The sequence below is a fragment of the Bos grunniens genome, chromosome 24 (assembly GCF_055505025.1).
Source record: "Bos grunniens cultivar Pamir isolate PY7600 chromosome 24, Bosgru_T2T1.0, whole genome shotgun sequence".
NCBI lineage: Eukaryota > Metazoa > Chordata > Mammalia > Artiodactyla > Bovidae > Bos > Bos grunniens.
In genome coordinates, this window is record NC_141188.1 from 47,051,607 (window position 1) to 47,057,564 (window position 5,958).

A 5,958-nucleotide genomic window follows, 5' to 3' on the forward strand; every position below is an offset into this window, starting at 1 on the left:
GTTTTGTGTGAATTTTGTTTCAGTCATATGTCTTTTATAGCTATTGTACATATTAACAATCACCTGCATAGGTGTGTATGTATTAATACTAGAATCCTTCTCCCTTTCTTTATACTTCATAATAGCACCAGATGCATAGTTGAAAAAACCATGTTCAATTTCTGATTTATGAGCTCTTCTCCCTCAATATCCCCTCAACTACCCACTGGTCTCCTTACTCAAGAATTAGAATGCATTCCTGAGAAAAGTCACAGATGTTCAGGGCATGCTCTTAACACTTTGAGAAGAAGATCCTGGGAGCCAGACAGGCCCTGGGCACCCATCAGGACTGACCATGGGCCATGACCTGCCTCAGGGGTCAGTGTTCCAGGATAAACTACTGTTCAGAATGTATTATCCTCTGAGGATAAATGCCAGTGCTTGTCTCTGCCTCCTTTCTCCCAAGCTTAGCATGTGTGAAAGAAAACAAGGTAAAAATGGAAATTTAGTCCAACCACTTTCAAACGTTGCCCAAACAGGAAACAAAAGGAGGCTACAGTGGGCTGGTCCCTTGAAGTGCCCTCTGTCAAACAAAACCACTCCCACATTTGGTTTCAAGATAGTAAATCTACAAGAGTGACCTGCCCCCTTCGGTATGATGTAGAAAACAAAGAGATCACCTCCCAGGCAGTTCCGTGGTGAAGAATCTCCCTGCCAGTGCGGGAGATGCAGGAGACAAGGGTTCAGTCTCTGGGTGGGAAGATCCCCTGAAGGAGGAAATGGCAACCCACTCCAGTACTATTACCTGGAAATCCCACGGACAGAGGAGCCTGGTGGGCTACAGACCATGGGGTTGCAAAGAGTCAGACACCACTGAGCAACTGAGCACACAGCACAGAAAACAGACAGAAGGTTTAGACGCTCTTTTGCTAAAGACTCCAGACACCATATTCCTTTAGGAGTTACAGGTCCCAATCTTCTTGTTACCCAGACCCCTGATAACTGTGGCATACATTGAGATGGAAGGTTAAGTTCCAGGAGATCAGGAATTTCCGGGGGAGGGGGGGTAGGGGGCGAAGCTTGCAAGAATATTTTTGAGGTTGCTAAGTATTAATATCCCCTGGAGAAGGAAATGGTAGCCCACTCCTGTATTCTTGCCTGGAGAATCCCCATGGACAGAGGAGCCTGGTGGGTTACAGTCCCTGGGGTCGCAAAGTAAGACACAACTGAGCAACTAAGCACAAGTATTAATACAGAATGAGGTTTTACACATGTGAATGTTGTCAGCCTCCCCTTTATCTAACATCTTTCTTCCAAAAGGCTTTAATCTTTAGTTAAACATCCTTCTTAAACCTGCACTGACAACCCCCAGACCATTAGAAGGCTTGTAGCTTCAGAGAGTTCCATATGATAAAACAATTCTAAAAGTAGGAAGTTCTGTTCCAAGTTCCACGCAGTTGCTCAATGATGTCATCAAAGATGTGATCTCTTTCCATCATCAGTCTCAGCATTCTCAGACAGCTTCACTTGCATCCCCAGGTTTTTTACCTCATGGTTCCAAAATAGCTGCCTTATTTGCAAACATCACAACCTTATCAGGAAGAAGAAGGCAACCAGAGCTGCAAGAGAGTCAGTTTTTCATGTTTCTCTCTTATCAGGGAGAAAAATCTTTCCCAGGAGCTCTCTAAAAATACTTTCACTTGAGTCCTTCTGGCAGAACTGGGTCATATGGCCAGTCCTGGTTACAAAGGAGTCTGGGAAAGTGACCATCTGGCATGCCTCTTTTATATATGCAGGACACTTGTCAGCCTCTATTACTGCAGAGGTGGTGCGCTCCTCCATATTGCAGCAAAAGCAAGAGGAATGACTATTGGACAGGTGCCAACATTCCTGCCCTGGTTGGTATATGGCACCACCATACAGCACACAGCGCCTATGTGCCCAGGGCACACTGGTGAGAATCCATGATGACAGACAAGGCTGTCTACTGTGGGATTCACAAAGATTTGGGACAAAGACCTCAACTAAAACCTTTCAACACAGTGATTCTTTGTTGAATACTTACTGAAATATTCCAGAATACCTTAGATACCCCAGCCTCATACAAGGTTTTATAGCCTCTGACTAATTGGATTCTAAACAAAGGATGAGACAACCAGCGATAATTATCAAAGCTAGGAAAGTTTAGGGTCCATTCATGTTCCAATCAGCCTTCTTAATCTAACAGTTGACTCCTCTAAATCATTCCACATTGGAAGTCCTGTTTGGAAATTGTAGAGTTTAAATTCAGTTCTGAAGTATTGAAAACAAGTGTCTTGACATTTTCTACTTCGTGGTTCCAAACAAACAATGAAAAAGCCAGTTTCCTGTTTGGATTGGGTCCATGGGATCCTAGCCCATAGTAGCTTTGAATTATAGCACAATGGCATGCAAGGACTTAAAGGGGAAGAAATGAAGCTCAGAGGAAAGCATGGGCACAATACCAGGAAATCTGGCTGAAGTTAAGTCCATCAGACCAAGGAAACAATAAAAGCCAAGACACGAGTTACTGGCCCAAGAGAAAATGCATCCTAGGGCAACGAGAGCACACGTGGGCCAGCCCCAGGAAAAGCCAATCTAATGAGGCCTTTCTACACTATGAGACCCCAGGTTGGCTTCTCATCAAGAGGCTAGATCTGTGAAAGCAACTAGCCACACACAGCACTTGAAATAGGGAAAGTGTTAGTCGCTCAGCTGTGTCCTGCTCTTTGCAACCCCATGGATTGTATAGCCTCTGTCCATGGAATTCTCCAGGCAAGAATACTGGAATGGGTTGCCATTCCCTTCTCCAGGGGATCTTCCCAACCCAGGGATTGAACCCAGGTCTTCTGCATTGCAGGCAGAGTCTTTGCCTGAGCCATCAGGAAAGCCAGCCTAAATAGATGTAGGCTTTAAGGATACACACTGGATTCAAGCATGAAGGACAAAAAAACATGTAAAATTTCTTGATAACTTTTTGACTGAAAGTTGAGATGAGAACACTTTGAATACACTGAGTTAAATGAAATATTAGTATATCATTAAGTTAATTTTACCTTTAAAAAATGTTTAGTGTGGCCACTAGAAAAATTTAAATTATATATAAGACTTGCATTTGTGACTCACATTGTATTTCTGTTGGGCAGTGCTGGGCTAGACATTACCCAAAGCCTTTGTGGGAACTCAGAGAGCACTGAGTTGTTGGTTGGAACTCAACTTTCAGAGAATCTGTCCTTCCCTTCAAAAGAATGAATGAGTAAAAAGCCTTTTCTCTATTACACTGCTAGCTAATTCTTGAGTCTTTATCTCAAACCTATGAGTTCAAAGACTATAAACATTCATTTCAGGCAAAATTTTATACCTTTCCAGACTACTCTGTGCACATCAAAGGTGTCATTTAAAAAAAAAATTATTATTATACAGCTACAGAATGAGGAGACTGATTTTCTTGTGTGTGGTATGAAGCTGTTCTGAAGTTAGAACCTGAAAAGCATCCTCAGAAGCACTCAGAGCTCGGGCAGCACCACTGGAATAAAGGGTGCCTCCCAGTGTGTCCATGTGAGGGATGCCATCACCCAGATGTGCCAGGGCCCATCAGTCACAGACTAGGAAGAATGGACCACCAGGGTATAAGGCATCAGGGAATGGTGGGGAACTGTGGCAAACTGAAGACTATACCACTAAATGCTAAATTTCCTCCATGGGCTCCCTTTTGCAAATTCTATTCCCCGGCACCTCTTATAAATGCTCTACAAAACTTCTTGACCAAGGGCATTTTTTCAGAATTATGGGTGAAGAGCCTTTGAAAAAATGCAATTGCCCCCATCCCATCCTGGACCCCATGAATCTTTGGTGACTCCACGGATGATTCTAATGTGCCCTCCTACATAAAAGTGACTGCAAGTTCAGAAAACTCAGACATCCTTGGAAACTGGAGTAACTAAGAACAGCTTCCTAGAGATGTGACTCTGCCCTTTTTCTGACAAGTTCCCTCCCTGGCTCACCTGGACTTGACCTTGGAAACTCATTTGGGTTCCTCCTGGATTCCCTGACTACCACCCTTTCCAGAAAAATTGCTAGGGTCCAAAGACATGATGCTCTTACCAAGGGGCCATGTTTTGATGGGCCCTGATGTTGACAGTGTAGACATGTATACAGAAAGTGGTCAGGGAAAAAAGGAAGCCCCTGTGGAAGAGAATCTGTTTCCTTTAAGTGCGCAAAGCTTACATACATTGTGTCAACTGGTATTGACCATCATTGCTATCACACTCTCACGCTTAACCAAGGCAATGGCACAGAGTTCATCTTGCCCACCTTCGTGGGCTACTCCTTTTCATCTGTAAGAATGTCCTAGAAAGCCAAGCAGATTTTACATAGATGCAAGAAAGTCAAAGAGAAGAAGACTGATACTGTGATTCCCCAGGCCCTGCCCCTTCCTCTTTACCCCTCTATTCATCGTGTAAGGAAGACTTGAGCTTCTCTTTCCTTCTACTAGGGACCTCCCTCAATATCCACACCTGTCCCACCTTTCATTCCCCAACCAATCACTTGCAGCCCTGTGTGTCACTGATCATCACAGGACCTTCAAAGGCTTCAAGACACAGGCTTATTACAGTGAGAGGATCCCCTTTCTCAGCATCCTGGATATGATTGGCTGGTACCCTGACCAGACCAGTTGATAATCTTTTCGAATATCGACCTGGAATACATTTGGTCAAGTGAGCCAATGCAGACAGACTTTGTGTGTCTAATGCTGGTTATAATTTAATGCAAAGCATTATTTCTTTCCCGGCTGTGAGGTGGGGTCTAAGGACCCAGGATTCAGCATTAGGTGCTAGAGGGACGTGTGGTTACACCTGGATCTGATCAGGCCAGCACTACCACGATCTAAGTAAGAGGAGCCAAGACCCTGAGATGCTTCGACCAGCAGGCTTTCACCTTCCCTTAGAGCCTGAAATTTCTCCATTGAAGTCTCAGTGAAAGAACATTACATTGTGACGACAGCCATTTATTAGGATCTGAGATATTAAAGCCCTAGGGGAATTAGTTTATCTGGTCTCTTTTCACCTAATAGCTGGTAAGAGCAAATCCTATAAGCAAAAGACTCTAGAAGGATTAGTTTTGATGGGCAAATCCAAGGAAGATGGTTATCTAGAACTGAGAAAGTGATTGTACAAAAGAAAGAGGAGGGGAGACAAATAAAAAGAAAGCAAGAACAATGCATGATTAAAACACATTCCCCACTGAGCACAGCAACATGAATTGAAAAGGCAGTAGGCAAGGACCAGAGAGTGCAGTCAGATGTGTGCCTGTGCCAGCAGTGTATGGAGTCCACGTGGGCTAAGAAGCAGTTTTCCTCCTCATGCCATTTAGAACATGATTACTTCTCGTAATCTTGAAACCCCAGCTTGCCTGACATAAAGGCCATTTGTTGTTTTTATCTCCCAGACGTAACTTCCCACTTTCTTCTAGTAACAGCACCTCCCTTTCCTCAGGAAATGTTTCTTCCCCATCCATGGGATTCTCTCTACCAGCCTCAACACGTTACTCTTAGGCACAGAGGAGTCAAAGGACTCAGACCTGGTTTACCAAATACTTTAATCCCCTGGCCACAGGGATTGGCCCAGGGGAGAGCCACCTGACCCAAGCAGGAATTCTTGATTCAGATTCTGCCCTGCAGGAATTTGCAATCCAAGCAGACATCCCAGGATAGAAAGAAATTGGATTAAGGTCTGACAACAGTGATCTGGAGGAAGCCTCTGAAATACTCAAGTCAGCATGGCTTCTTCCCTCAGCCCATCCCCTGAGGCCAGATTACTATTACTTTCATGTAGTGAAATATCTCATCAATTCAGTTCAGTTCAGTCGTTCAGTCATGTCCGACTCTTTGTGACCCCATAGACTGCAGCACGCCAGGCTTCTCTGACGATCACCAGCTCCCAGAGTTCACTCAAACTCATG